A 12,141-nucleotide genomic window follows, 5' to 3' on the forward strand; every position below is an offset into this window, starting at 1 on the left:
GATTCTTCCAGGTTGTGTCACCCCCAAGTTAGCATATCCCAGGCTCAGAGACTCAACACAGCAGGGTGGGAGACACCTGGGCACAGATGGGGAATTCTATTCAGCATGGGCTGTAAACCTGCAGAACTGACAAAGCCCCTGCTTCCCCACCCCTTCCTCAGACTCCTGCGAGCACATCCCCCAGCCCTGTATCCCTGACTGTTCCATGCTGACAACAACAGGACTTTCTACCCATCTTCTCCTTCCAGTCATTATCCCCCCACTCCCTGAAAGGTTCTCCCCAGAGTGACACTGTACAACCTCTGCCCCTGGGGCTGGAACCATGAAAAGGAAGCTCAGCACTCCTAGTGTCCCTGTTGAAGATAACTGTTTTTATTAACTGAATTATTATGTTTTTTTCATGGACCAAAATTTTTTTTGTACTGTCCCCTTATCGATATCACCCAGTTTCAATAAAAGACTCTTCCGGAAAAAAAAATAAACAAATGGGACCTAATCAAACTGAAAAGCTTTTACACAGCAAAGGAAGCCATAAACAAAAGGAAAAGAAATGGTAGGAAATATCTGCACATGATGTCACTGACATAGGATTACAATTCAATATAGAAAAAAAAATACCCAATCGAAAAAATGAGAAGACCAAAAGACAATTCTTGAAAAAATAAATGGACAACAGGCACATGAAAAGATGCTCTACATCACTGATTACTAGAGAAATGCAAATCAAAACCGCAATGAGGTATCACCTCACACCAATCAAAATGGCCCTCACCAAAAAATCCACAAGTAAAAATGCTGGAGAGGGTGTGAGTCTCACCTATACTGATGGTGAGAATGTAAACTAGTGCAGCCATTATAAAAAACAGTATGGAGGTTCCTTCAAAAATAAAAACTAGAATTACCATACAATCCAGCAATCCCACTCCTGGGCATATATCCAGAAAACACAAAAACCCAATAATTTGGAAACATATATGAACCACAATGTTCATAGCAAGACTATTTACAACAGCCAAGATATGGAAGCAATCTAACTATCCATCAACAGATGAACACATACAGAAGATACGGTATATATACACAATGGAATATTACTCAGCCACAAAAAAGAATGAAATAATGCCATTTGCAGCAACATAGACAGACCTAGAGATTATCATGCCGATTGAAGTTAAGTGAGAAACAGAAAGAAATATTATTTAATACAGCACATCCCCTACATATGAACCTTCAAGTTGTGAACTTTCAAAGATGTGAATCTATTCCAAACCTATTACAGTATAGCAGTATAGAGTCGATTGTGTTAGTTGGATACCTAGGCTAACTGTTGGATTTACCAACAAATTGGACTTACAAGTACACTCTCTGAATGGAACTCATTTGTATGTAGGGGACTAACTGTTCTACTTTTATGGGAAATCTAAAAAATAATACAAATGAATCTAAGTACAAAATAGAAACAAACTCACAGACCTAGAAAATAAACTTATGGTTACCAAAGGGTAAGGGGAAAGAATAAATTAGAAGTGTGGGATAACAAGATACATATCACTATACATAAAACAAACAAGGATTTACTGTATAGCACACGGAATTATGGGCATTCTCAATGGCTCAGTGGTAAAGAATCTGCCTGTAATGCAGGAGACACAGAAGTTGTGTCTTTGGTTTGGGAAGATCCCCTGGAGAAGAAAATGGCAACCCACTCCAATATTCTTGCTTGGAGAATCCCATGGACAGAGGAGCCTGGCGAGCTACAGTCCATGGGGTCACAAAGAGTCAGACACAATTGAGCGACTAAACACTGACATTAACATGGAATTATATTCAGTATATTCTAATAAATTATAATACAAAAGAATCTTTAAACAATATATATGTATACACATATATGCTAAGTGTATATAAATAAGTATGTATAACTGAATAACTTTTCTGTATACCTGAAAGAAATACAATATTGTAAATCAACTATACTTCAATTAAAAATGTAAAATATTCAATTCAGCAAAAAAAAAAAAAAAATTTAATGGGCAAAGGACCTGAACAGACATTTCTCCAAAGAGGACATAAAAATATCCATAAGCACACAAAAGGATGCTCTACATCACTAGTCATTGAGAAATAAAATCAAAACTGTAAAGAGGTAACACTTCACACCTGTTAGGAGCCTATTATGCCCTTTCAAAAAAAGTAAGGAAAATAACAAGTGTAGGTAAGGAAGTAACTGAAACCATGAGAGTAACGCTGTTAGAAATATCAAATAGTGCATTTACTGTGAAAAAACAGTACAGTTCAGTTCAGTGCAGTCCCTCAGTCGTGTCCAACTCTTTGCAACCCCATGGACTGCAGCACGCCAGGCCTCCCTGTCCATCGCCAACTCGCAGAGTTTACTCAAACTCATGTCCATTGAGTGAGTGATGCCATCCAACCATCTCATCTTCTGTCATCCCCTTTTGTTCTTGCCTTCAATCTTTCCCAGAATCAGGGTCTTTTCAAATGAGGCAGTTCTCCACAACAGGTGTCCAAAGTATTGCGGCTTCAGCTTCAGCATCAGTCCTTCCAATGAATATTCAGGACTGATTTCCATTAGGATGGATTAGTTGGATCTCCTTGCAGTCCAAGGGACTCTCAAGTCTTTCCCACCATCACAGTTTAAAAGCATCAATTCTTTGTCACTCAGCTTTCTTTATAGTCCAACTCTCACATCCATACATGACTACTGGAAAAACCATAGCCTTGACTAGACAGATCTTTGTTGGCAAACTAATAGTCTCAGCTTTTTAATACGCTGTCTAGGGTGGTCATAGCTTTTCTTCCAAGGAGCAAGCGTCTTTTAATTTCATGGCTGCAGTCACCATCTACAGTGATTTTGAAGCCCCAAAAGAGTCTGTCACAGTTTCTGCTGTTTCCCCATCTAATTGCCATGAACTGATGGGACCAGATGCCATGATCTTAGTTTTCTGAATGTTGAGTTTTAAGCCAAAATTCTTTTTGGCTCTCCTCTTTCTCTTTCATCAAGAGGCTCTTTAGTTCTTCTTTGCTTTGTGCCATAAAGGTGGTGTCATCTGCATATCTGAGGTTATTGATACTTCTCCCAGCAATCTTGATTCCAGCTTGTGCTTCATCTAGCCCAGCATTTCTCATGATGTACTCTGCATATAAGGTAAATAAGCAGGGTGACAATATACAGCCTTGACTTACTCCTTTCCCTATCTAGAACCAGTCTGTTTTTGCATGTCGAGTTCTAACTGTTGCATTCTGACCTGCATAAAGATTTCTCAAGAGGCAGGTCAGGTGGTCTGGTATTCCCATCTCTTTCAGAAGTTTCCAGTTTGTTGTGGTCCACACAATCAAAGGCTTTGGAGTAGTCAATAAAGCAGAAGTACATGTTTTTCTAGAACCCTCTTGGTTTTTCGATGATCCAACGGATGTTGGCAGTTTGATCTCTGGTTCCTCTGACTTTTCTAAAACCAGCTTGAACATCAGGAAGTTCATGGTACACGTACTGTTGAAGCCAGGCTTGGAAAATTTTCAGCATTACTTTGATAGCATGTGAGATGAGTGCAGTTGTGCGGTTTCTGAACATTCTTTGGCATTGCCTTTCTTTGGGATTGGAATGAAAACTGACCTTTTCCAGTCCTGTGGCCACTGCTGAGTTTTCCAAATTTGCTTGCACATTGAGCACAGTATTTTCACAGCATCATCTTTTAGGATTTGAAATAGCTGAACTGGAATTCCATTACCTCCACTAGCGTTGTTTGTAGTGATGCTTCTTAAGGCCCACTTGACTTCACATTCCAGGATGTCTGGCTATAGGCTGATGATCCCACCATTGTGATTATCTGGGTCATGAAGATTTTTTTTGCATAGTTCTTCTGCGTATCCTTGCCACCTCTTCTTAATATCTTCTGCTTCTGTTAGGTCTATACCATTTCTGTCTTTTATTATGCCCATCTTTGCATAAAATGTTCCCTTCGTATCTCTAATTTTCTTGCAGAGATCTCTAGACTTTTCCATTCTGTTGTTTTCCTTTATTTCTTTGCACTGATCACTGAGGAAGGCTTTCTTATCTTTCCTTGCTATTCTTTAGAACTCTTCATTCAAATGGGTATATTTTTCCTTTTCTCAATTGCCATATGATCCAGCAATTTCACTTCTGAGTATATACCAAAAGAAATGAAAGCTGGCACCCAAACAGAAATTTATACATCAAGGCTCATACCTGTATTATTCACAAGAGCCAAAAAGGTGGAAATAATTAATATGTCCATAATAACAGGTGAATGGATAAGTAAAATGTAATATACAAATGGTACTGTACAAAAGGAATGATACTCCCTAAAAAGGAATGAATTTCTGATACATTCTACACCACAGATGAACTTTGAAAACATTATACTAACTAAATAAGCCACTGCACAACAAAAGGAGAAACACTGTATACTTTGACTTAGATGAAGGTCCTAGAGCAGTCAAATTCATAGACAGAAAGTGGAATAGGGCTGGAAGGAGGTAAGGAATGCAGAGTTATTGTTTAATGGGTACAGAGTTTCTGTTTTGGAGATGAAAAAGATCTAGAAATGGAGAGTAACAATGGTTACAAAAGACTGCCACTGTACTTAATGGTACTGAACTGTAAACTTAAAAATAGTTAAAATAGTAATTTTTTAAGAGATATTTGATATATCAGACAAATATTAAAAGAAAGCTGGTATTGAGTGTGGCCACAAAGCTACGAATGAGGATATGTACAAACTGCAGTATTGTGTCAGAAAAAAATTTGGAAATAACCTAATTAACCATAAAAAACAGGAAGGACAGATTATACATTTACATGACAGATTTTACCAGTTGAACTAGTGCTATATTAATCAAACTACATCAAAAAATAGTTTAAATGGAACTTAAGCATTAGCTACAATGTTCTAACAATTTAAAGTGTGAAAGAACTATAATTTAATAAGTAAATTATTTTAATAATAAAGCAATTTATCTTGCAGAAAGGACATGAGAAGTCCTGAGGGGAGCTAGTTTGCACCTCGTGGCTCAGGGGAATGGGGGCCAGCAGTTAAAAAGGGGTTAGGTAAAGCACACCTCCCAGGACCAAGTGCCCTACTTCCCACACAGGACCTTGTTCCCAAGGCCAACCATAGTTACCATTCAGCAGCTAATAGGAAAATGGCTTTGATGAATATATAAAGGATGAGTAAAGATGTTGAGGGATATAAAAAAGCAGTATGAGTGGGACTGGCATTGTGAAAAATGGATGCAATGGTCAAGCCAGATTGCGTCATCACTTCTGACAGCCAATCTCTCACTATAAAAACTGAGTGCATCTTTGAAAACACAGTTTTCTTGAAAGCTAGAAGAGAGGTTTGAAGAAACCACAGCTGTTGGTAGAAAAACTCAAACTGTCTTCAACTGAGAATGTGTTATGAACAATGTCACCTGTACCAGGATCTATGAAAAGGTATTACAAAAATTCCAACATCATTTTAGAGGAACAAGCTATTATAATAAACAAGCTCAATTCGCTGAATCTCCACAATACTATTTTTCATCACTGTGTTCTAGTATCTCTATCACACATATTTTATACACAACTATTTCCAAGCACTGACTTAATTAGGATCATCCCGACATATAAAATCCTAAAAACACACCAAAAATATTACTGGACCTCATCAATTTGGTAAAGATACTGAATACAACTATCTACTGTATTTCTGTAAAATAACATGAACTATCAGAAAGGGAGCTTTAAAAAACAATCCCAATTACCACCACACCAAAAATCTCACTAAGAGGTAAAAGACTTGTACTCTGAAAACTGTGAAACACTGATGAAAGAAAAATATGACACAAACAGATGGAAAGATATATCATGTTTATGGACTGGAGAAATTAATACTGTTAAAATGACAACGTTACCCAAGGCAATCTACATATTCAATGAAATCCCTATCAAAATACCAAAGACATTATTCACAGAACTGTAACAGGAGGGAAAGGGGCAGGACAAAACTTTTGAAAGAATAACATCACCCAAGGCCATGATGTAAATGATTAGAATCAAAAGGGACCAAGATTGCAGACAAGACTAGACCTTGGTCCTCAATCTGATCTGTATAATGACACACCCAGAAGTGCCATGACAGTTCCAAGGCACTGTTAAAAGACCAAGGAATGGGCAGTCACCCAAATCCTGGAAATCTCGGCCCCTTCCCAAAAGTAGCTGGAACAATCCTCCCACTCATTAGCCTATTAAATTACCCAGTCTATCAAAACTAACCCCACCACATTTCATGGCTGCACTCACCCTCTGTGATGGCCCACACTCTGTCTGTGGAGTGTGCTTCTGTCTGTATCTGAATAAATCCACTTCTTACCTATCACTTTGTCTCTTACTGAATTCTTTCTGCAATGAGACAATAAGAACCTGAGCTTCATTAGGTCCAGAAACCAGGAACTGTGGGTTTTGGCTGGGTTTGAGTCCCAGCCACGTGGGTTCAAGTCCCAAGCAGGGTTCTGGCTTGGTTTAAGTCCCAATCTGTTGTAAATGGTTTCAGAACTAGAACAAAAACAATCTTACTTTGTATGTAAGTATGAAAGTCCTGGAATAACCAAAGCAATCTTGATAAAGAAGAACAAAGCTGGAGGTATCACACTCTCTGACTTCAGACTATACCACAAAGCTACAGTAATCAAACCAGTATGGTAATAACCAAATAAGACACAGAAATCAATGGATAGAATAAACATCCCAAAAGTAAACCCATGCACTTAAGACTAATGACTATATCACAAAGAAGGAAAGAATATGCAACAGAAAAATGATTCTCTTCAATAAGTAATACAGGAAACTGGACAAACAACATGCAAAAAGAACAGAGTCAGAACGTTTTCTCACAACATATACAAAAGTAAATGTAAAATGGATTAAAAACCTAAATGTAAGGATGGAAACCATAAAACTCTTAAAAGAAAACACAGACATTCTTTGACATAAACACTAGCAATATTTTCTAGATCTGTCTCCTAAGGCAAAGAAACAAAAGCAAAAATAAATAGGACCTAATTAAACATAATACTTTTTGCACAACAAAGGAAACATCAACAAAAGACAACTTATGAAATGGGAGAAAATATTTGCAAATGATATGACTGATACGGGGTTAATATCTAAAATATATAAACAGCTCACATACAACTCAATATTTCTCTTAAAAAAGACAAAAAATGGGTAGAAAACCTGAATAGAAATTTTTCCAAAGATATTTAGGTGACTAACAAGCACATGAAAAAATGCTCAACATCACTAATCACCAGAGAAATGCAAATCAAAACTACAATGAGATATTATCTCACACCTGTAAAATGGCTATCATGAAAAAGTCTACAAATAACACAATGTTGGAAAGGATGTGGAAAAAAGGGGACCCTAGTACATTGTTGGTGGGAATGTAAATCGGTGCAGCCAGTATAAAAAGCAGTATGAAGGTTCTGCAGAAAACTAAAACTAGAACTACTATATCATCCAGCAATTCCAAGCCTGGGAATATATTCAAAGAAAACAAAAACATGAATTTGAAGGAATATATGCACCTCAGCATTCACAGTAATATTACTTAACGATAGCAAGGATATGGAAGCAACCTAATATCCATCAATAGATGAATGTATAAAGAAAACATGATATATATTACACAATGGAATATTACTCAGCCATAAGAAATAATGAAATTTTTGCTGTCTGCAAAGACATGGATGAACCTGGAGGTATTATGCTTACTGAAATAAGTCAGAGAAAGACAAGCATTGTATGTTGTCACTTATATGTGGAATCCAAAAAAATGAAATGAATGAATAAAACAAAACAGACTCACAGATAAAGACAACAAACTAGTAGTTACCAGAGGCAAAGAAGAGGGACAAAAGAGGTGTGAGGATTAAGAAGTAACATCTACTATATATATAAAATAATTAAACTGCAGGACCTATTACATAGCACAGGAAATATAGGCAATATTTTGTAATAACTTTTTTGCATATGTATTTTTAATGTATTTAATTGTGCCAGGTCTTAGTTGTGGCATGTGGATCTAGTTCCCTGACCAGGGATTGAACACAGGGCCCCTGCATTGGGAGCACAGTCTTAGTCACCGGACTACAAGGGAAGTCCCTACAGCAACTTTAAATGGAGCATAATCTATAAAAACTGTGAATCACTATTCTGTATACTTAAAACTAATATAAGACTATAAATCAATCATAATTCAATTAAAAAAACTAGAAACAGAGACTAGATCAAGATGGCGAAGGATTAGGACATGGAGCTCACATTCTCTGACAAACATATCAAAAATATATCTACATGTGGAACAATTCTCATATAACAGCTACAAAACACAGGCAAAAGACCTCAGACTTCCAAAGAGGCAGGAAAATATCCACATAACTCAGTAGGGCAAAAGAAAATAGAAAAAGAAAGAGAAAAAGTAATTGGGACAGGACCCGTGACCCTGAGAGGGAACTGTGAAAGAAGAAATGTCTCCACACTAGAAATACCACTCACTTGGCAGGGAGATCAAGCAGGACAGAGTGGGAGATTCAGAGCCTCAGAAGAGAGTGCAGGAATTGCTTTAAGAACACAGCAGAGAGAGATCTGCACAGATGGTGATGGCCACCCAGCACTTCCCAGTCTGAGACACTGGGAGGGACTGGAAAAGGCAGGCACTGGGTGCCAAGGCTAGAGCTTCAGAGATCAGACCCAAGGGAGAGGACTAGGGTTGGCTGCACGGAGGGGCTGAGGGGCCATAAGGATACTGTGGAAGGAGGCCTGGACCTGCCAAAGAGTCAGGGCACCACTGTCAGGGGGCATGCAAGAAAACAGCCACTCTCCAGGTGATAGCTTACAGTGAATGGTGTCAAATTCATAATCTCAAAAAAAGATTTAGTTTTGGCATCAGGGATCAGGCTTGATTACTCAGAACTTTTGCATGACAGAAGTTTTATTACAGTGAAAAAGGACAGAGAAAGGACATCAGAAGGGGGACAGAGAGTGCCCCACTACCTAGTCTTATCAAGGCCTTATATACTTTTACCAGATCACTCCCACAACATACATCTTAAATTAACAAGATTAGAACTAACAACAGAAAGGTCTTACCAGACCCACTCCCATAACATATTTTAAGATAACAGGATTAGTCAGAAGGAAGGTTCCTGTTAAGAAGGAGAAATATGTCCTCAAGCAAGATCAGTTCAGTTCTGTTGCTCAGTTTCTTTGCAACCCCATGAACAGCAGCATGCCAAGCCTCCCTGTCCATCATCAACTCCTGGAGTTTGCTCAAACTCATGTCCATTGAGTCGGTGATACCATCCAACCATCTCATCCTCTGTTGTCCCCTTCCCCTCCTGCCCTCAATCTTTCCCAGCATCAGGGTCTTTTCAAAAGAGTCAGCAAGATACATTGTTGTTACATAATCAGTACAGAACTTAAGGAAAAACACACCCTTGAGCAAGATGAGTTGTTTTGTTGTGTAATTATTAGCTCTGGGCTTAAAGAAAGTTAGTCTTAAAGACTGTTTTCATAACAACTCAGAGTTTAAAAAAAAGCATCTTACTTGACTAAGCTAAAGCAATATAGAAAAAAAACATTTGCTCCTTTTTTCCTCCTTGAGAACCCAGGACCCGTTCCTCCTTGAGGGCCATGGACTCCTTATCAACCTATCTAAGAATCAGCTCTCTCACAGATAAACTCTCAGGTGGCCTATATGAGCTCTAGAAACAGGCATTATCTACCTCAGACCCCAGAGGCAAACACAGACCACTGCTGCGAAACATCCCACAACTGGGAGCCAACCACTGCCCATGCCTTCCTGGAAGCATGCATGGGTAACACAACTGCACACCCTCTATCAAGGGGATAATGGCCAGCACATGTTGAGGAAAGCGATGGCAAACGTGGCAAACATCCAAACCAAAAACTTCCCTCATGCCAAAAAACATTAACCCCACACAAGCTACACAGGAATGCTCCAGCATATAACAGCACTCCAAGACTGCTTCTCTTAAACTCACAGAATAAGATAAATAAAAGGAAGATGAAAAAGCAGATGAACCACTCTCAGTTAAAAGACCAAGAAAATTACCTGGAAGGAACAAACAATCAAACAGATTCTTTTTTATTCTAATAGGAGGTAATGGGATTTCCCTGGTGATCCAGTGGTTGAGACTCTGCACTCCCAATGCAGAGCACACCATTTTGATCCCTGGTCAGGTAACTAAGATTCTGCATGCCACAGGCCCTCCCCTCCAAGAAAAATGGAAGTAATGGAAATACTGAAGGAATTAAGAAAGGTTATTGACAGAAATGCAGGTTATTGTAAAAAGGAGCTAGAAAGTATGAGGAGGAACCAAGAAAAATTAGAAAATTCATTTGCTAAGATGAAAACTGAACTAAAGGCAATGAATAATTCAATGAATAATGCAGAAGAAAGAATAAGTGACCTGAAAGACATAATAATAGAAATCACCGAAGCAAAATAACATTCACAAAGTCAAATGAAAAAAAAAAAGGAAAGTGGTATAAGAAACCTACAGGATAATATAAACCATCCCAATCTATGCATACTAGGATTTCTAGAAGAAAAAGGGGGTTGAACATGTATTTGAAGAAATTGTGGCTGAAAATTCCCCAAACCTAAAGGAAACAGATATCCAGATATAGGAAGCATAGAGGATCCCAAACAAAGGAATCCAAAAGACCCACACCAAGACATATGATAATAAAAATGGCAAAAGTTAAAGATAAACAAAGAATTCTAAAAGCTGTAAGAGAAAAACACAGGTACTTACAAGGGAATCCCCATAAGGCTATCAGTGGACTTCGCTACAGAAACAATGCAGGCCAGAAGGAAGTGATAAAATATATTCAGTTTTGAAAGGGAAAAGCCTGCAACCTAGAATACTCTACCAAGCAAGATAGATAGTCATTTAGAACAGTAGGGAAATAAAGAATTTCTCAGACATGCAAAACCTGAAAGTCTACAGAAATACTAAATCTATCTTAAAAGAAATATTGAAAGATCTTCTCTAAATAGAAAAGAAGCAAGAAGATATAAGAAGGAGGAAATCAAAATTTGAAAATAAATCACTTAAATTAGCCAGTACATATATCAAAAAGAGAGAATAAAACACCTATTAGTGAAAGTAATGGTAAACACAAGGAAGAGCAACAGGATAAACATGAAAATGTAAAAAAGGACATCAAAATAATAAAATGTGGGGAAAGAGTAAGAAAATACATTCTTTTTTTTCAGAATGTGTTTAACCTATATGTCTAAAGCAAGCAGATACAGGAAGGAGTTAAGATACTTGAAAAACAAGGTAACCACAAATTTAAAAACATACAGCAGATTCACAAAAACCAAAAACAAGAGAACACAAGAATCAAGATAAAAGGAAATCATCAAACCACGAAAAGAAAAACAGAAAGAAAAAGGGAACAAAAGAAACAAAGAATCAACTAGAAAACAAGGCTTAATATGACAATAAATATGCATCGAAAATTACCTTAAATCTCAATGGACTAAATGTTCCTATCAAAAGACATAGAGTGGTAGACTAGATTAAAAAACAGCCTACAATATGCTGCCTACAAGAGACCCACCTTAGGGCAAAGAACATACACAGATTGAAAGTGAAGGAATGAATAAAGATATTTCATGCAAACAGAAATGAAAAGTAAGTGGGAGTTGCAATACTCATATCAGACAAAATATAGTTTAAAGCAACTATTATAAAGAAAAACAAGGAAACTATATAATGATAAAAAGATCAATACAAGAAAAGAGTTTTGCACCCGTCAACATATATACATGTAATGCAAGAGCACCCAAATACATAAAACAAATACTAATGAACACAAGGGAGAAACTGAGGGGAATAACAATAATAAGAAGAAACTTTTTACACCCATACACATCAATAAACAGATACTATAGACAGAAAATATGCAACAGAGATCCTAACTGATACAACAAACCACTTAATTGATATTTTCAGGAAACTACATTCAAAAAGAAACACAAAATACATATTCTTTTCAAAATACATGGGACAAGCTCTAAGATT

At 37.4% G+C, this 12,141-nt stretch overlaps 1 protein-coding gene across 1 annotated transcript in view; it reads right to left on the minus strand.

Annotated features, from left to right (window-relative positions):
• The window catches only part of ATRX (ATRX, chromatin remodeler), a 235,207-nt gene that overhangs the window by 176,590 nt on the left and 46,476 nt on the right, over positions 1 to 12,141 (minus strand). The gene's annotated exons all lie outside the window — the stretch shown is intronic.

This window comes from Capra hircus, assembly GCF_001704415.2.
Source record: "Capra hircus breed San Clemente chromosome X unlocalized genomic scaffold, ASM170441v1, whole genome shotgun sequence".
Taxonomy (NCBI): Eukaryota; Metazoa; Chordata; class Mammalia; order Artiodactyla; family Bovidae; genus Capra; species Capra hircus.